Source organism: Stigmatopora argus, chromosome 11 (genome assembly GCF_051989625.1).
Source record: "Stigmatopora argus isolate UIUO_Sarg chromosome 11, RoL_Sarg_1.0, whole genome shotgun sequence".
In the NCBI taxonomy this organism is placed as follows: domain Eukaryota; kingdom Metazoa; phylum Chordata; class Actinopteri; order Syngnathiformes; family Syngnathidae; genus Stigmatopora; species Stigmatopora argus.
This window is the reverse complement of record NC_135397.1, coordinates 806,902-828,124: the sequence shown is the minus strand read 5'-3', so window position 1 is coordinate 828,124 and position 21,223 is coordinate 806,902. Positions and strand designations below refer to the sequence as shown.

General features: G+C 44.6%; 1 protein-coding gene across 1 annotated transcript in view; it reads right to left on the bottom strand.

Moving 5' to 3' along the window:
- Window positions 1–21,223, bottom strand: part of zmiz1a (zinc finger, MIZ-type containing 1a) — a 94,115-nt gene that overhangs the window by 35,305 nt on the left and 37,587 nt on the right. The window contains exon 4 of the mRNA XM_077612686.1: window positions 14,840–14,921. The gene's annotated coding sequence lies outside the window, so the exon portion shown is untranslated. The remainder of the gene's footprint in view (window positions 1–14,839; window positions 14,922–21,223) is intronic.

Here is a 21,223-nt window from a genome sequence, read left to right as displayed (position 1 = left end):
TAAACCAATTACGGCCTGACATGAATCACGGCGGGCCCCGGCGCTCGCCACAAAGGCTCGGCGGCGGCGGCGCTCGGTCCGTGGCGAGAAGACGCCGACAGTCTACTCTGGCTTCTCCCAGCTCCCGATTGGCTAGCTCTTATCAAGAGCGCCAGCATCAACCTCCACGTGTGGCTTGACTCATCACTAATCCAACAACCGTGACATTGAATGTTCGGGTATTAGCAAAAAAATGATGCGGCAATCACTATAAATACTTCAAAAGCAACAACAAGCGACCAATTCTTTCTTTCCTGAGACCGACAGCAGGCAAACTCGGGATCGACAGGCAACAATAAGTCTGCTATTCACATTCTAGTTCATTTCTTTATTCGTTTTCTGTTCTGCTCATCCTCGAGGGGGTGCCGTAGCCTATCCCAGGCAACGGGGACGCCTTGATTGCTAGCCAATCAGCTAGGCAAACAAGCAATCATGCTCACATTCATACTTGGGCATCATTTACAAAGGTGTCAGACTCGGGTTGGTTCGCGTTAACGTCAACTCGATTTCACGTGGGCCGGACCATTTTAGATATAATATTTAGATTTTTTTTTATAAATGGATTATAAGTACTTGATTAAAATCCCTGAATATTCAGTTTATTTTAGCTTTTTTTAAATATATTTTTAGATTTTACAAAATGATTTTTGAACTAAAAACACAGAAAAAATGGATTAAAAAATGACAATTATTGATTTAAAAGGGGGAAAATCAGGAAATTGAATATACATCTATAGTCTTCATTTTAATTTGATCCTAAAACAGAAAGTCGGCACTCATGATTTACTACATTCCCGGGCCACACAAAATGATGCGGCGGGCCAGATTTGGCCCCCGGGCCGCCACTTTGACACCTGTGATTTAGAGAGTTTAAACAGCTTTAGGGAGGTGGGAGGAAACCAAAGTACCTGCTGAAAATCCACACAAGTGCGGGAAGAACAATAAAACTCACCAAAAATAAATCTCACAACCCACTGGGGATTGAACCCTCCATTTTAGAACAGTGAGGCGGACTTGCTACTCGCTCTCTAGTATTCTCAGATACAGCAATTGTTAATCAAACCAAACTGAAAAGTCGTTAGTGTCCAAATCTTAATAAACGGAGGTTTAATGATGAATCTAATGATATCTAAACCAACGAAAGAACCCCATTTGTTGGCAGTTTTTGTCAAAAAGGCAAATTACGGCTTCAATTCGACGGTCAAATTGACAATAAAAAGGGGCTTCGTTCGCGGGAACGCGGGAACATGGACGCCAACACGGCGCCGTGTTTACCCGGCGAAGCCGTAGCAATTACTTTCATTTTCTTTAATCGCCACACGGCTGTCACTGGCAAAGTCGCGCAAACGCCGCCGGCGACGCCTCAGACGAGCGGGAAGCAACTTGTAAATAAACAATTGTCTGCGGCGGCGCGGGTGCGGGGGACCCTAATCCTCCAGTTGACGCTAAACTGACAGGAGAACCGCCGAAGATCGGCGGCGGCGGCGGCGGCGGGAGACGCTAAAGACACCGCCAATTTGACGAGAGTGGATTAGATAGATGGCGCGCACGCCTCTATTTGAGGGGGCTTTAATGCTTCCACATTTTGGGAGGGGGAAACATTTAGCGAGGGGCGGGGGAGCCCAGGAAAGAGACCATAGTGGGCGGGGCGGCGCCACCCGATGGGCGTCTTTGATGAAATTTGGGCATCGGTCATATTTTCAATGGAATGCGGGATTTTAGGGATTTGACTTGTGGTCAAAAAGCCGTCATCGGTTTCAACTATGCAGAAACAAACGTTACAGAAATGATTTGGATGAGTTGGACATGAAAAAAAAAATTTTTTTTGATCTTGAGGAGAACCAATGGCAATCCAGTGTCAGCAAAATGGGCGGGGTGGCGCCACCCGATGGGCGTCTTTGATGAAATTTGGGCATGGGTCATATTTTCAATGGAATGCGGGATTTTAGGGATTTGACGACTTGTGGTCAAAAAAACAGTCATCGGTTTCATCTATGCAGAAACAAACGTTACAGAAATTATTTGAATGAGTTGGACATAAAAAATACTATTTTTTTTATCTTGAGGGGAACCAATGGCATTCCCGTGTCAGCAAAATGGCGACTAACGATCCAAACGAGGAGCGTTAGCCGTTTTGGCGGCCATCTTTGGCTCTTCCTTTGAGTCCAGGACTTCCTGGTTTTGCTCTCTATTGTCTCATCTCCACCCTCTTGATCAGGGGTCCCCTCTCTCGGCTTTCCTCCCCCCCCCCCCCATCAGCCAAACCCCGCCTCCCCCCTTTTCCTCCTCCGTCTCCCTCCATTCCTCCGGCCCTAAAAGCAGCCCCTCGGCCGCCCGCTTGCGCTCAGATGGCTGTTACCATGACAACCCACCTTCTCTCTCTCTTTGCTCTGGCAAAAAAAAAATAATGAAGACAATGTGTTTTCCATTTAGATGAGTTTTTAGGCGCGGCAGGCAGATACCGAGTGTCCATCTTGCCTCCTATTTCACTGCGGAGGAAATGTAATTAAAAAAAAAGAGAGAGATAGCTTTCTAACTCCGTCCGTCTGACATTTGGCAACAATTCTGACAAAAACACAGCTACTCAAAACCAAAGTATTTTCCGGACCATAAGTCACACTTTTTTTAGTAGTTTTGCAGGGCCTGTCAATTAGATACAGTCATACCTCTACTTACAAATGCCTCTATGTACGAAATTTTCAGGTTACATTTTTTTTTTTTACATTTTCAGGTTACAATTTTAGTTTTTTTAATTTTCAGGTTACACATTTTTTTTTGTATATGCAAATGAGTGACTCCAGATACGAAAAAGATCCAAGTGACGACATCCCCCCCAAAAGTGAATGCATTTCCTGATCCATTATTTTATTTTGAAAATATTGTCACGGATGCATTGATTCTCACTTTAGAACATGTGTCAAAGTAGCGGCCCGGGGGCCAAATCTGGCCCGCCGCATCATTTTGTGCGGCCCGGGAAAGTAAATGATGAGTGCCTACTTTCTGTTTTAGGATCAAATTAAAATGAAGAGTATAGATGTATATTAAATTTCCTGATTTTCCCCCTTTTAAAACAATAATTTTAATTTTTTTATCAATTTTTCTGTGTTTTTAGTTCAAAAATCATTTTGTAAAATCTAAAAATATATATAAAAAAAGCTAAAATAAACATTGTTTTACATCTCTAAAAAACGGAATATTCAGGGCTTTTAATCCAGTTCTTTTAATCCCTTTATCAAAGAAAAAATCTAAATATTATATCTAAAATGGTCCGGCCCACGTGAAATCAAGTTGACATTAAAGCGGCCCGCCAACCAACCCGAGTCTGGCACCCTTGCTTTAGAACATCGCAACATCAAGCTATATTTATCCAAAAACAGAATATAAAATCAAAAATACCAATTTGCGCAACCCACTTTACAATTAGCCTAGCCAAACTTAGCTAACCGCTTAAGACGACAAATATTCCCGCGAGCTAGAGTTGACGCGTCATCCAAAACTTTAGCTTTTTTTCCCCCGCATGGCGTACTTCGGCGCTGGATGTTCCATTGGCGAGACAAGGGCGAAGAAAAACACGGGCTTCAAGAAATTAAAGTTTATAGTGGGCGACGGGTGAGTCAATCAAGCGCAGTCATAAACGTAGGCGGAGAGACGGCCGGCCGGCCGGCCGTATACGAAGAGTACGTCTGCATGTTTACAGTGGAAATAGTGAGTCAGGGACATTTTCTTTGGCTCTCTTTTCCCATGTTTATGGAGAGCGGCGAGGAACAACACTTCCTGGGCCTCTCCCAGTCCTCCGCAAAAGGGGAAATCTCCGTCTGCCGTTCAACTTTTCCACGCCGAGCCCGCCCAAATAGGAAAGAATTCCACGACGCGGCGTCTTTAGCGACAATTGCGCTTCCCCGACGGCTAACGGAGGGGGAACGTGGCGCAAAAAGCCCGTTTGCCGGCGACGGGCCGCCGAGGGGGAGGCGGCCGCGGAGTGGCGTGTCGCGGGAAGCTTTTGTTATCGGCCATCGGAATAGCGCTAGGTGGGATAATTGGTCTCGCTAGCCCCACGCGCAGCATGCATTTTTAATGAGGACCGCACTGTTGCTCATTTCATGTATAGATTGCAGATTAGAGCCAAACGCCGCTCGTTTCTCGTGCCGGTGGGTGATGCTGAGGGGAGGAGGGGGGAGGAGGGGGGAGGCATTGGAAGGGGGCGCTGCGGAACAAATAGAAACATTTAATTATTCTCCCTCCTTTAACTACTGCAGCTTAGATTATTAACGTAATAGCGAGCCGTATAATTGCGCTTTAAATATACGAGCGGGACAAAACGATGGTGGTGGCTCAGCGTGAGCTAGCGAGGGATTTCAACCGTCTCTACGGTCGTTCGTAGCGGTTATCACCACATGGGTCGCGAGGGTGCCGGAGCGGATCGCGGCCAAGACGATGAATGGGTTGCTGGTAAATTGCAAGGCACAATGAGACAAATAATCCATGATTTATCTATCACAAGCAGGGGGGGCCCGGTAAAGACAATTGTTGCGCTATTAAAAAAATTCTCTTTTAAAAATGGGTGTTTAATAAATAAAAGATTGAGTTTACACAGTTAGAGACAGCCGTGTCTGGCCACCATAAAAAATGTCAACTCTCTATGTTGCACGGTTTGGACAAACGTAGCGAGAGAATGTTAACATACACACTCACAAAATCACGCTTTATAAGGATTTTATAGATGAATTCAACATAAGAGAAAAGATCAGGTCCAAAAAATGATGTCTTGAACAACGCCACAATTTTAGAAGCGGGAAAAAAATGTTTAAGATTTTTGCCGCTGGCTACAAGGCAACAAAATAAGCAAGAGGGAAAAGGAGTATGTTTTGTAATACATTTGGTATGGATGGATCCTCATAAAGCAGCTATCAAAAGCCATCGGGAGAAGTGTCCTTGAAATCTTTCATGTGAGTTTTCATATCCACAGCTGACGGCAAACGCAAATTTGCTTCCAATGTCGTCATGACGAGCGGCAGGAATTGAAATTGCTTTCGATTTCATCACGACGACGTTTGCAGAGTGCCAAACGTTTGCATTTCACGCCCGCCGCCAAACAAGGTGCCACCAGGGACCTCTCCGAGTGGCGGCTAACCATTACCAACCCCTGAAAGTGACGTGAACGAGTCCCATTTTTGGACATCCCCGATTGATATCGAGTATACGAAGGTTGTTGTTGGATTTATTCTGGGATGTTACTATATGTTCATTAAGCATTTAATAGGTAATGAAGCTATCATTTAATTTGTGTTAGTTAGATAGTTATTCCACTCCAAACAATGTTTTCGGCAATTCTGGTTGTGACATCACAACCAGAATTGCTGATGGTCTCGGTCCCACGGCAACAAGAGGTTTAAAAGCCGACGAATAGCGTGCTGGCACACTGCAAAAAATCTCATTTTGGGTGTGACATCATCTTCTGCTTGGGTGGGCGGGGCCTAGGAAGCTGAGAAAGGAACACTAATTCGGATCAAATGTTATTAGTAAGCTTTTAGTGTCATTTTTCTGGGGGATGGCGTTGTGTCCAAAATAAGGCCAGCTATTCTTTTGTGATTTATTATTTTTTCACGTTTAAAAAACAAGTAAATAGGCGAAAAAATCACGATGGCGTGCTGCCGGGGGGATTTGATGCGCCTTTGATCAAACAGCGGCAGGGCTGAATCGGAGGTGCAAATCGATGATGACAACATGCAACAAAAACAAAATGGATCCCAAAATCCGACAGTGTCAAGCCTTAAGACCTTTTTGTTGTTGTTGTTGCTCTGCTGTCTGTGATTTTTTTTCAAATCGGTGATTGATTTGTTTAGAAAAAGGACCACGCATTATTGTTGTTGACGGCCGAGTGACAAAGAGGAATGTGATGCCGCCGTGAACCCCCAAAATACCAGCGCAGCTGTCAAGGTGGCGTCAGCGGCAAAAACTTCACGGCGGAATCTGACGCCAGATTAAGGAGCCCTTAAAATAATCCAAAGTAAAAAGCGGGCCAGGGTATGAGGTGAGATGGAGGACATCTATCTCCTCTGGACGCTTTCGGAAGACCATCAAACGTGACTTTTTTGCTAAAAAGGGAACTAATGAGTCAGGTTTAAAGGCGCTATGAAATACTACATGTGAAAATAAAGTATACAATATCACAGAAATACATAAATAATAATATATTAAAAGAAATACGTGATTTTAAATGGCATTTGGCTTGGACCCCACCACAAAAAGCTCCCCCAAATTTATTTTTTAATTTTTTTAAAATTATTTATTTATTATTTATTTATTTTTATTTATTTTTTATTATTTATTTATTTTTATTTATTTTGTATTATTTATGTTTATTTATTTATTAATATTTTATTTTTTTAAGATGTATTTATTTATTTTATTTTTTTAAAGATGTATTTAAAAAAATTTTTAGATGTATTTGTTTATTTATTTTTAAAGATGTATTTATTTGTTTTTATTTTTTATACATTTATTTATAAAGATACCTATTTATTTATGTCTAAAATTTATTTTTCTGTGTCTGTATTCTCACCCTCTTGATACTGTGGCAGTGAAATTTCCCAAATATGGGATGAATAAAGTTATCTAATCTAATCTAATCTAAAATGATCTGCAGATTCTTGCCGTATGCTAGCATGCTATTCATAGGCACATTACAGTGACTGTTCTGTCACCATGTGCGAGCTAGTGCAGCGCTACAAACCCCCAAAAAACATCATCAATTCTGGTTGTGACATCACAACCAGAATTCCCTCATGTATTGTTTGGAGTGGAATAACAATGAAATAACAGCCCCATTTAAGCAGCAAATTTGTTATTTCTTACATATAAAATCCCACCAGTATTGTCATTTACATTTTTTGGCCACCACTTGATCGCACTTTTTACTTTTGGCTTCTACCAAACAGCATCGCGACATGGAAAAGGTTCGAGCTAACCGTACGGCAACCTCAAAAATGACTCCACACTTCCAAGACTACAATTTCAAATTCCAATTCTACAACTAATGCGTAATAAACGCGACTCCTCCTCGGTCAACTTGCGGTCAAACAACAAGTCCGAAGTCGGGAGCGCCAAGGTGGAAAACATCTAGCCCCGATGACGTGGAGCCATTGTGACATTCGGAGGCGGAATAACGGCAAGCGTGGAATAGACACACCCGCTAAAGGGGGCGGGGCTTCCTTTCCGGCCCGTTCTCGACGGAGCAAAAGGTACCGCGGTCAAACCAAATGAAAACAAAAGGGGGGATTACGTAACTCTTGCTTTTCCAACACTTGAAGACCATCCGGGCAGCTGTTTCGCATTCCGTCTTTCCACAGTGGACGCGACACGACACCAGGAAGTGGATTCGCTCATTACAAACTGGGGCTGGGCGCACTGTATAAATTTTCATTTTCATCACGGCCACGGTGCTTAATTTTAACGGCTTATCCACAGAGTAATAAATATTTAGCGTCTGCCGCTTAAATCAAGACGGGCACGAGCGACGCTGATTTTCCAGCGCTAACTCATCAGATCGTTAGTCGTTAGCAAAATGAAACAAATAGTGCTAACGCACAAAGTCAGGTTAAAGGGAAAGTTAGCGCGTCTAATTAATGGTACTTTACGATTTCTGCGGTCAAAGTTTCGGAACCGACGTTTGACTGACTTTGGCCCAACGCGCGCCGCCATTTTGGGTGCGACCGGTAGTGCGAAAAATACAGTACAAACGACATTAAGTCCCTTTGCCAATTTACCATCTAGTCACCATTTCATCACAATGTTTTTGTGGCAAACATTTGTCAATTCTCAAGCATTAAAGTTCGAGGTAGAGACGGCCCATGACGCAAAACGAAAGTCGAGCTAAAAGGTGAAAAATATGCAAGGGAGGGAAAAGGAAGCCGTCTTCTTCTTCTTCTTCTTCTTCTTATCTTTGCAGCAATAAGGATAAAGGCTGGTTTAACAGGATTTGGCCCGAGCCACTGCCTTCTAGCTGCAAGCTGATGCAGCACTGGATCATTTTTCCTCTCCAAATCTGTTTTGGCATGGTCGCCAGCCAGCGCCAGAGCGTGCGTGTCTTTCGGCGGGGAGGGGGGCGGGGCCACGGGGAGGAGAGGGTGGGGGGGTGCCGACCGGAGAGCGAACGCCGCCGCGCTCCGATCCTTTGCCTTTTTGAATGGCGCGACTCTGACAACACAAGGCTGGGTCTTCCCTCGCTGCTCAGCTGAGCAATCAGGTCACCGCGTCTTGACAGACAGTAGCGCACACACAAACATGCGCACACACACACACACAACGACCGTAAAGATGCACAAATACTAGTACACGAAGCCCGCAGCTGCTTCCTGCGATGTCAGTCCCGATTTGGGCAAAATGGTCTTTTGTTTCCCGAACGGCGACACAAGATCGCCGGCTTTGAACGGGAACACAAAGTGCCTCCGACCGACCCGACCCGTCCGTCCACAAACGTTTGATTCCGGACTACAAGTGGGCTTTTTTTTTCATGGTTTGGCTGGACCGGCCGCCGTCTTTTCTTTTTTTTGTCACTTTGACCTCCAACAGTTTGTTATGTTGTGTTTTCGATCTGTTGCTAAGCGCGCTGCTGCTAATTTTTGTATTTTGTGTTACGCTAATACATTTTCTTTGTTTCAGTGGTATAAATAAAAGTCATAGATGAATTTAGGAATGTCCTTATATAACAGAAAGCGCTTAGCTAATTCACTTCATGCATTCACTTTCAGAACCGCTGATCCCACCAAGGGTCGCGGGGGGTGCCGAAGCCTATCCCAGCTAACGATGGGCACCAGACTGACTGAATGTCCAATCGCAGGGCACCAGGAGACAAACAACCAATCATAGGTCAGAGATATTTAAAGTGTTCAGCAAGCTAGCCTACCAAGCATGACCGGAGTACCCAAAGAAAACCAACGCAAGCCCAGTGAGAGAACACCCACCTGGGATCAAACCCTCGACCTTAGGACTGCGAGGCCAATGCGCTAACCACTGACACACCGGCCCGCCCCATTGACAATTATAGAAATCCATTTCACATTGGAAAGCTGCCATTGAGTCATCGTGTCGAATGAGTTCATACTTTAAATCAGGGGTGTCAAACTCGGGTTGGTTCGCTGGCCGCATTAATGTCAACTTGATTTCACGTGGGCCGGACCATTTTAGATAGAATATTGAGTTGTTTTTTTAAATAAATGGATTAAAAGAACTGGATTAAAAGCCCTGAATATTCAGTTTTTTTTAGATCTAAAACAATGTTTATTTTAGCTTTTTTTTTAAATATATTTTTAGATTTTACAAAATGATTTTTTAACTAAAAACACAGAAAAAATGGATTCAAAAATTACAATTATTGATTTAAAAGGGGGAAAATCTGAAAATTTAACATACATCGATAGTCTTCATTTTAATTTGATCCTAAAACAGAAAGTCGGCACTCATGATTGACTTTCTCGGGCCGCACAAAATGATGCGGCGGGCCAGATTTGGCCCCCGGGCCGCCACTTTGACACCCGTGCTTTAAATGCATTTTAAAAATCCGATCTTTTTATTTATTTACCTAAATTCCATGGTGGATGACAGGAATTTGAAGTTGGGCGTTGCATCCTTTGACTTTTCTAAAAGCGGAGGCATGAGTTTGGACCAGGACAAAGCCAATCAAGTCGGGAGGCTAAGCAGCCGCGGCGCGACATGTCAAGAGAAGCGGAATTATTTACGAGCGGCGTAACGAGTCCAGAGCGTGCCGTGTTGGCTTTGTATCGCATGCCGGAGGGAAAGAGAGCGCTAAAGAGAGAGAAGAGAGGCCACACGGGAGGAAAACACACGCATAGACGACTTCCCGGGCACCGCAACGACTCCTCATTTCCTCCACGGCGTTTGCTCCATGACATTACAAAAAAAATAAAGATGGAAGAAGGCTTCAAATGCTCTCCAGAACTTCCAGGTCCGAGAAGACCAATTCACGGCAGACCCTGAAGCAGACAACTTAAAGCAGGGGTGTCAAACTCGGGTTGGTTCGCGGGCCGCATTAACGTCAACTCCATTTCATGTGGGCCGGACCATTTTAGATATAATATTTTGATGTTTTTTTAATATAAATGGATTAAAAGAACTGGATTAAAAGCCCAGAATATTCAGTTTTTCATAGATCTAAAACAATGTTTATTTGAGCTTTTTTTACATATATTTTTAGATTTTACAAAATGATTTTTGAACTAAAAACAGAAAAAATGGATTAAAAAATGACAATTATTGATTTAAAAAGGGGAAAATCCGTTTTTTTAAATAAATGGATTAAAAGAACTGGATTAAAAGTCCTAAATAGTCAGTTTTTATTGATCTAAAGCAATGTTTATTTAAGCTTTTTTTCTTAGTAATGGAACATTTCTTTATATATTTATTTTTAGATCTTCCAAAATGCACTTTGAACTAAAAACACAAAAGAAATAAAATTGGGTTGAAAATATTGCAATGATTGATTTTATAAAGGGGAAAATCAGGAAATTGAATATACATCTATACTCTTCATTTGAATTTGATCCTAAAACAGAAAGTCGGCACACAAGATTTGATTTCTTGGGCCGCACAAAATGATGCGACGGGCCAGATTTGGCCCCCAGGCCCTCACTTTGACACCTGTGACTTAAACCAAAAGAGTCGCCTCACAATCATTATTCAATAATTTTCTGTAGTGCTTACCCTCACAAGGGCCGCGGAGGGTGCTGGAGCCTATACCATCTGAATTGTGGCCAGCCAATCACAGGGCAAGAGGAGGAGACAAAGGAAAACCAAACCATAGCTATTTACAGTCTCCAAACAGCTAGCCTAGCATGTTTTTGGGATGTGGGAGGAAACCAGGGAAAACTGACGCAATCATGCAAACACCACACAGTTAGGAGTGACCCGGGATCGAACCCAGCACCTCTGAACCGTGAAGCCGACGCGCTACGATATTCATCGACGACAAAAGTCCCGCTAACGCGTAATAAGAGGCGGTCCCGGCTAACTAACGACCTTCCGCTCAGTCCGTTGGACTAAAAAGTCCATTTTACATCAACACATCCCCTTTAATTCGATCAATTAGGTCAGCACGCGGTCGGCGACGAGAAGGCACGGGGGGGGCGTGGCATCCCAGCGCGGGTCAGATTTGCGCGCCCCTCCCGCCCGCCCGCCGCCGCCGCCGAGATATTTTTAAAGAGCGACGCCTGCTCGGAGAAGCAATTTCTGCAGGCAGAACAAAAGGCCAGAGTTCACACGGAGGAGAAAAGCCGGCGTCCAAAAGCGGGAGCGCCCGTTCAAATAGAAAATGGTGGCCAGGGATTTGACCCGGCGGCGCAGATTTAATGTCCATCTGATGAGAATTAATCCTCTTAGTTGTTTGTTTGCTAATCTGATTTGCCGCGATTTTCAGACGCCCACCGCTATCCGAGCTTTTCCGTCACCGATGCCGCCTCCCCACTACAATTCCCGCCCGCCTCCGGCACCCCCGATGCTGCGCGTGTTTACGGCACCTCGGCTGATGAAATCCCCCCCCCCCCCCCCCCCCCCAAATCGAGACGTCTGCCCGGGAAAAAAGATTCCCCCGCCGTGGCGGAGCGTCGCACCACGCTCCAAATAAATGACCTACTTTGCGTGTTAACACACATTTCCACGCGGGGCGAGATCGGGGACGGACGGACGGACAAACGGACGGACAGCTTTGTCCTTTCAGATTCCGTCCCGCTTCCAAAGTGCCGCGCTTGGACCCGGTTGCTAGCTGACGGCGCTCGTATCTCACGGTAGCCGTGTATAAACATGTCTGGTCGCTTCTAGAATACCGTGTTTTTTTTAAATAGGGGTGACCCTACTTTGCGGTTTTTCGTTTGTCTGGTCTACATTAACCACGATAATCGAGGGATTACTGTACTATGTGTTGGTTATTTTCTGTTTTGCGGTAAGAAAACAATTACTGGTTGAATGACTAACTTCCTTATGATATTGGATAGGATTGGATAACTTTATTCATCCCGTATTCGGGAAATTTCGTTGTCACAGTAGCAAGAGGGTGAGAATACAGACACAGAAAAAGACATTTTAGACATAAATAGATAGGTAATAAGTAAGTTAATAAATAAATACATGAATAAATATATAAATAAATAAGCGTGTTGCTGAACATGCACATATATATATATATACGTCCGCTCGAGTCACGAAAAGCTCGACATACGAGCTCAGTCCCGGAACGGATTAAGCTCGTATGTCGAGGTACCACTGTACTTTTAAGGGCATGCCACCACGGAACACAACAACTCTTCCAATTCACAGCAGAAGTAAAAAAAATAAGAATAATTTCCGGTTGCCCATCTGTCGCCGTTATCGATCGTTCGAACGCCGTAAACGGATTTCTGCCTAACGTATCGATAACGGCGCCATATCGCAGTGGCCATCTTGGCGTGGCGCCATATCGCGAGACGATCGCGGACGACGGCCGGGGCGAGCCTGGCGTGCCTGGCGTGCTAGGCGCGCACGCGATGCGACACAACAGCGCGGAAAAATGTCAACAAGACTTGGGACACACGTCAGATGGACTTGAGGGAACGCTCGAGTGCGCCGCCACACGCGACTCCACTCCACGCCGATCAACGTGTAAGTGCTTCCTCTTTTTTTCCGTCCGTCTCACACACACGCGTGCACGGGCGTGCACGGGCGTGCACGGGCGCACGCACACACACTCGCCCGGCCGGGCACACCCGCACACAAGATGCTAGATGGCAATGGGTGATTGCTCAGCAAGCATGATGAGAAAATGTAGTAGATGAGTCATCTGATATGCATGACTTGATGTTTCAGCGCGCCTTTCTTTTTTCCTCTTGGAAATCGCAGGTTGCATCCATAATTCACGGCGCCCTCCGTCTGTTTTTTCCTCTCTTTTAGCAAGCACTCTGGCTTTCTCTCTCTCTCTCTCTCTCTTTTTCTCCCCCCCATTTCTTCCTCACCCGCATCTCACTCCTGGCAATCTGGCTTTTGCAGCTTAGCTCATTAGCATATTGCACAATGTGCAGATGCCACCAAAAAAATGATTCTCCTTGCAGCATTTTTGACGGCGTTGTGCACAAACACAAATGACGCCGTCAACATTTTTTAATTTTTTGTTGTTGCACAGCTGCCCCGGACGAGCGAGCGGGACCGAAAGACTCCATTTCGGTCTGGGGTGTGCGTTTTGACGTCGTCCCGTGTTTGGAAAAAGCGCGCCGCATTGAACGCAACTGTTATTACTCAAATAATGTGTTTTTGCTGCTTTTCTGTCTAAATGATTTGGTGATTCTTGATGACCCCATTGACTTTGATTTGCTTTGTACTTTGTGCTTTTTCCTTTTGCTTTGTTGTTCTGCGGCCTTTGACTGTACGGTCTAATTTATAACTATGCATTTTCTTGCTACTGTCACAATGAAATTTCCCGAATATGGGATAAATAAAGTTGTCCAATCCAATAAAGTGTATTCCTACAAAAATATTGATAGCGACCACGTTTATTCCAATGTGAAATGCTAAAATAAGCGCACGATAACCAACCAATAAAAGCGCAGGATGCTTCGAAAAGCTTGGATAAAACGTTGATAACAATATATTTAAAATCTTGATTGCACAAAATCAATGTTTTTGTTTTTTAATCCACAGGTCCTGCAATTATGCGATGATTGTACTGTATGTATTTTGGGAATAAAGTTTAATCTAATCTAATATAGTTACTGCGCCATAGTAGTTACTATAGAGGACATGTGTCAAAGTGGCGGCCCGGGGGCCAAATCTGGCCCGCCGCATCATTTGGTGTGGCCCGGGAAAGTAAATGATGAGTGCCGACTTTCTGTTTTAGGATCAAATTAAAATGAAGATTATAGATGTATATTACATTTCCTGATTTTCCCCTTTTTAAATCAATAATTGCAATTTTATCCATTTTTTTCTTTTGGTGTTTTTAGGTCTAAAAGCATTTTTTTGGTAAAAATCTAAAAATAAATATATAAAAATATTGTTGGTTTTCCACTTTAATATTCAATATAATTGTTTTTTAATTCAATTTGAAATGAAAAACTACTGATTATTAGATGTTTTCCCTTACTGAGAAAAAAAAGTTCAAATAAACAGTTTTATATCTATAAAAAAATATGAATATTTAGGGCTTTTGATCCAGTTCTTTTAATCCATTTAATTTAAAAAAATCTAAATATTATATCTAAAATGAAACATGAAATCGAGTTGATGTTATTGCGGCCCGCGAACCAACCCGAGTCTGACACCCTTGCTATAGAGAAAGAAATGCTCATAAAATCAGCTAAAGTAACCACAACGTGTATTTCTTTTCAATTAATTCTAATATATAAGTGGATTATTGTCCCATTTCTTCAGACCAAGTTCAAAATTTGTATCATTAGGCAAAAATCTGGCCAAAAAATCACATCACGATTTTCCTTAAAAAAAATAAAACCATTTTTTTCCCACTAATTTGCATATCATTGGGCATTTTCCTCATATAGTCCTTAAAAGTACATAAAACACCAAAAGCAAAATTCAACCCATTCAAAGCCAAGCAAGCTAACAAAGCACATTTTCATGAAATAGCCCCATTTTTATCAGAAAGCCAAAGAACAACAATAAGGGAACCTTTCGTCAAATATAAGCGAAACAACCCAAAATGATCTTAACCAAGAGGACCTCCTCAAAAGAGCCAAATTCGGCTCGCAAGCCACACCCACCAACAAACCGGAGCCGCAGACGAGAGTTAAACGAAGACACTTACCGGTGGAGGAGGTCCTTGCTTGGTGCGTCGTTTGGCGTTGACCAAATCCACGCCTTAATCCTCATCGATCCCGGGACGGCGCCTGAAACCAGACGAGAGAAGAGAGGCGCGTCAAGGCGCGTGACGAAAAACGACACGCTTTCCGGCGATAGGCAAACCAGAGCGTGCTTTATCGAGATGTAATAAAGCGCCCGTGACAGATTGGAGGTGCTTAACAAGGCCTGACAACTTGCACATCAAATCCCTGACAAATATCCCACTTAAAACCACAAATGGGACTTGATTTAAAGCCTTTTTTTGGTTGTTGTTTTTTATTTTTCTTCTTCCCGGTGTCGACGACTTGTCGAAGCAGCCTCTACTTGCAAAATGAATACTTCCAGGAGTGGTTTGGTCACTTTTTCGTAAGTACAGGCGCGTTTTACGTGTAAAAGCGCAACTTCGTTCTAAGCCAAAAATGACCCAGTAAAAAATGTTAAAACTGATAAAAACATGTTAACATGCTCGTCACACTTAAAATTGAACGCGTTCGTAAAGTCGGAAGCATCTCGTGAACATCCCGGGGTCCCACTTCTGGAATTTTGGGATGAACGGTGCCCCCTATGTGGTTATCGATACAATCTGGGTCCACATGGACGGCTTAAAGGCGGAATTGTTCACAGGCCACCGTTTGCCCGGCATTTAATTACACTTTAACGGCTAAATACGCCTCTGTGCTCCATTCACCCCATCAACTCATACTTGCATCCAATTTAATTAGTCCTATGCTTTTTAATTAACTAAACCTGATCTGATACTGTCATTTCACACTCTTTTATTCCATATAGACGAGTCAGAGACAGCCAAGCTTTCTTTGGGAAGACTTTGTGTGCGTTCTGGACACCCAAATGCTAACATTTGTTGAATTTGTTAGCTATTTTTTAGCTCACTTGGTTCCCAGTTCCATTTCTGAGTGGTCAACAAGGTCAGAAAAGCCAGTTTTGACGCGGATTGGCGAAAAGGTTTCTTACTCAAATGCATTTTATGAAAAAAAATACTAAAAACAGCTTCATTAGGTTCATCATTTAGCTGTAATCCCCCTATAAAAGCAGGTTAGCAGGAGTGTTTTCAACAAAAACAACAAAAACACATTAAAGTGAAGTTAGCAAACAAATGACTTCAACTTACAAGCCAGACCCACAACCAAATTAAATTTATAAGTAAAGCCACGACTAAAAATATTCCCTTTAGTTTGCGTATTCTTTGTCTGCTGCGACTTATTTTCCGAATAAAGTTGTTTGTTTACAACCCGAGAAGAAGAAACGAAATGTGTGTGTGTGTGTGTGTATGTTACATGTGGATTGATCGCCATTGGTTGTCATCACAGATGCCATTAAACGTAGCAGAAGGCGAGAAGCGTGCCGGAAAAGCAGAAGCTGTCGACTAAATAATTTATTCCTCTTGTCTGGCACCATTGGGGGATTTCTGCTTTTAATTTGCGCCGCCTCGTCTTTCCTCGCTGTATAGGAATGGCCAGAGCGGATTGGCGGACATTGGCGAGCGGAAGATCGGCGTTAGCGCGCGAGCTAGCAACGACGTCTTCCTCGCCGCACGTGTATTAAAGCGCGAGGGCGGCGGCGCGTACGTGCGAGCATTGAGGCCGGGGGGGGAAGTCTTTGTTTACCGGAGCGCACGCTGGCTGACGCCGGAGAACGGGACGGCGGCGGCGTGCGGCGGAGCTTATTAGGCGTCTTTCCAAGGACGCGGAGACGGGGGAAGGAGACGGATGAAAGAACGCCATCGCGCATCACGAGACGACGTTAAGAAAACGTCAAAGTGTGGAGGAATGCTCAAAGAGAGGCCTCAAAGAGAGGCCTCAAAGAGGGCGCTAAATTGGGGCAAGGGGTCATAGGTCACAAAAGCAAGAGTCAGACAAGTTTTGATGGACCTCAAAGACAGCCAATGAGTGAATATTGAAAATTAAAAATATGGTGGGATACGGGACATCTCGACTAAAGACCCCGCACGGATATTTGCTGAAAATCTTGAGACTCACCCAAATAAAATCCTGGTTGGAAAGCGCTTTTGGCCCATGGCGGGCAAGAGGGACGGCCTCCCTGACGAGTTCAACAAGTTCCCGTGAAGTGACGGGCAAACAGACAGACGGAGGAGGGTGGGGGGGTGCAAGCGCAGACGCTCGGGCCCCCGTGGCTGCACGCGTGCCAGTTTCGATTTCAAAAGAATGAAGGGAAAGAAAACTTGTGGAGTGGAGCGAGAGAATGGGAGAGGGCGCCTCGGCGTCCAATCTTTTCTGACTTTGCCTAGAGGAGATTCGGTGATGTCCCGAAGCAATACCCCCGCATCGGCCAATTTTGGAGCGTCCGATTTGATCGCGAGATCGAATCCAATCCGGTAGTGGCGTCTTTTTTGGACCATCACGGTTTCCGTCTGCTGTAAACCAGGCAAATATTTGAGATAATAGAGTGGGACGACTGCATTTACACACATATAAGGCGCTTTTTTCGGACAAAAAATGCTGACTGAATCGAAGGTAAGGCTTCCGAAACTGCAAGTTGACAACGTCACGACGCCACAACGTCGTGACGCCACAACGTCATGACGGCACAACGTCATGACGCCACAACGTCATGACGCCACAACGTCATGACGCCACAACGTCATGGCGCCATGGTGTCATGACGCCATAACGTCATGACGCCATGGCACCACGACGCCACACAATGCGGCCGATAAGGTCATTTATTTCAAAATAGAGGAAAGATAAACAGATAAAACGCTAAACAAAATGTATTTTGACGTCTATGAATGAAATTCATAGACTTACCTAGTAAAAAAAAACTTTACCTAGTAAACATGCTCTGACTGGCCAGACGCAAGTAGCCTTGATTTTGAAATAAAAACTACATTCTTTTGACATTTGGTTGCCTCGGATAGGACAGACCGATCGGCGACGCGGCACAGGTCGGCGCCCCCGTCGGCCGTCCTCAGGGACCAACGCGACGGCGTCGCCGGGTGGGGGAAACTCAGCGCCGGCGTGACTCAGCAAGGAGGAATGCGGCAACAGTTATGTCTTCCCCGCTTGCTCCCTCCTTCCCTCCCTCCCTCCCTCCCTCCTGCAGTGGGCGGGTCTATTCGCACTCAGTAATTATCAAGGTTATTTTCTCCGGGAGGCCAAATCCCCGTTTATGGGCAGGAGCGCGTACCGCAAGGCCTTGGCTGAGCTGGCCTGCCCGGGGGTTGCCAAAATTGCGCCGCCGTCATCCTGCTTTTAAAAACATTTCCCTTGCCTTGCTCGCAAGTTGTTTTGTTTTTTGGGGGGTAAACCACGGTAAAATATACCGCTCCGGTGTTGTTGTTAGCATGCGGGCTAGCTGTCCTAGTCAATGGCATGGCAACCAAAATAACAAGGTTTTGTAATAGTAAAAATTCCTCCACTTGGAGGAAATGGAATGAAAACCTGCACCCAATCCACATTGGCGGACTGGTTTGGACACCCACGAAATAAACGGACGCCATGACGGATCTCGGACGAGAGGAAAAAGAATTCCACTTTTACGGCCGTAGTTCAACAGCGTTGTAAAAAGATTTAATAGTCTTCTACTCTTATGGGTTGAGTGGAATCCCTTTGCCAGACTCGACATGGACTCGCTGAGCGTATTTCCTTCTGGTAAAGCGCCGCGATTAGGAAGCACGTGGACGAAGGTTCGGCGCTTAGCAAGACGGGTTGAGGGACAGGAGTCCAAAAAAAGGGCGAAAGCAAATAAACACAAGCGTGGAAGCAAACTAAGTCTTGCTAATGGCTAACGGCTAACGCGGCGAGGCCGGTCGGTTCTCGTGTTTCAGAGCAAACAAAAGCCGGAGCCAACTTGACTTGAGCTCTAAAGTCAATTTGCATGTAAGAAACGGTTGGACAGACGCCTCCCCCCCCCAAAAAGGGCGACTTCCCTCACAAAAGCCGCTTCCTCTGCGTTTGGCGGCGCGGGCCGGGCTTTGTTCGTGTGCGGAAATGCCTCCGGAGGGAATGAAAATACTGGCAAGTCCACACAGCTGCCAGATCGCGCACAAACGGCGATCCTCGCGTGGAGCGGCCGTGCGGGTGGAGCGCTCGGGTTACGCCAACAGATAACCCTGTTAACCCAGAGAACATAAACACGGGTGTGCGGTTACGGGGCCGTCAGGGGAAACCGACGCTCGCCGTCTAAAGTTGGACCCGCGTTGCCATGGTCGCCGATAAATTACAGGCGCCGTTGCCGTGCACGCAATTTCAGGTTTTCCACCAACACGCCCCGTTTGACGGGAGGGGAAGTCAATTGGAATGGGAAGTGCATTAAATTGTTCGTGGCGGCTTTTGGACGGGTACCAGGTGGCGTTTTGCAAAAGGGATTAGTTCGTTTATGGCTTACATGAATGAGCTTGTTTGGTTTTTTTTTTATTGTCAGCGAGGAATCGAATGTTGCGCATTGGCCAGTTTGAGCGAAACACAAAGAGCAAAAAATTTAAAAGTGTGAGAGTCAAAGAGCTCCGCCACGCAGTCACCTGCCAAAAAGCCATAATTAAAAGCACGGAACTTTCTTCCCCCTCACTTAAGATTTCTTTTTAATAAGATTTGATGAACGGGTGTGTTTCTAGAAAGATTAAAAATAAGATGAACATGAAACGATGCCAAGAGCCGCAGATGTCAAAATCGTTTTGGACGGGAGCCGCATGCGGCTCCAGAGCCTCGTGTTTGCCACCCTCGGGCTAGTTTCTTAGAATGGATGGGTTGTAGTCAAATAAAACTAATTGAAGAGCTAGCAAACGCAGTATCAATAGGTCATGTGTGTTTGGCATGAGTTGCTACAGAAATTTTAATACTCCATATTGGTAGAAATGGCGGATTCTTGGCGCCGATTTGCCAAAAAAAATTGGTGGTCGTTGGATATGTTTACATAAATGTGAACTGGGCCCAAACGGGACGCTACATGGCTTGAGGACCGCACGACAGTAACAGATTGGATTGGATTGGATTGGATAACTTTATTCATCCCGTATTCGGGAAATTTCGTTGTCATAGTAGCAAGAGTGTGAGAATACAGACACAGAAAAAGACATTTTAGACATAAATAGATAGGTAATAAGTAAGTTAATTAATAAATAAATACATGAATAAATATATAAATAAATAAGCGTGTTGCTGATATATATATATATATATATATATATATATATATATATATATATAAATATACACATACATATACACATATACACATATACACATACGTACACATATACGTACACATATACACATCTACACATCTACACACACACACGCATACACGCATACACACACACACATACACACATACACACATACACACATACACACATACACACATACACACATACACACACATACACACATACACACATACACACATACACACATACACACATTCACACACACAAACACATACACAAACACATACACAAACACATACACAAACACATACACTACACATACACTACACTACACACACACATACATACACACACAGACACACACAAACATACCCATACACATTCACACACATACATATATAAGCACACATATATATAAGCGCACATATACATACATATAGATGTACATGCATGCATACGGTAGGTCTTAACACAGCCATTTTTTTTGTTAAAGAGCCTGACAGCTGACAAAGCATTTCCTTGACTTCTATACAAACACGTTGATTGATCGTTTACCGGTGACCTTCCATTTTGCATTTTTCCGACTGAATATGGGCACTTCTTCGGGATGGACAAGACATATCTTGAGAAAAATGAAGTCCAAAAGTCCATTTGCGTCTTCAAGTGGCTCGCTCCGTCACGACTAGCTAAAAAAAAACGGCGTCTGGAGAAGGCGGAGAAGGCCAGCTTTCAAGCTTGTTTTGATTTTGGACGACAGACATTCCTCCCCAAGCCGCCGCTCTTCGGATTCCTCGCGCACGCTCCAACATTCCGTGACCTCACACCGCGACCATCTCGCCGGGCCACGAGCACGTGTTTTTGATCGGGGGGCGACGGAGCTCCAGAAACAGATGACTGGAAGGAATGGCGTCGTCGACGGCTGGCGAGCGAGGAAAGAAAAGCAAAGAAAAGCCAAGAAAAGAAGCACGCCGTCCGGGGCCGACCGACGAAGAGGAGAACTCTTCGAGATTGTGGAGGTGATGAAAGAGCGTGCCGTCGATTTCATCATGGGTGGAGACAGCTGCTGGAGTTTCTCTTTCCGTCGCCGTCACTCACGGCACGGTCGCCGGGAAAGACACCCGATGACGGGCGCCCGGCGATAACACGAGGCGCGTCTCTGGCGTTCGGCAGTCAACGGAAATATCTGCTCCGACAGTCGCTCGTCAA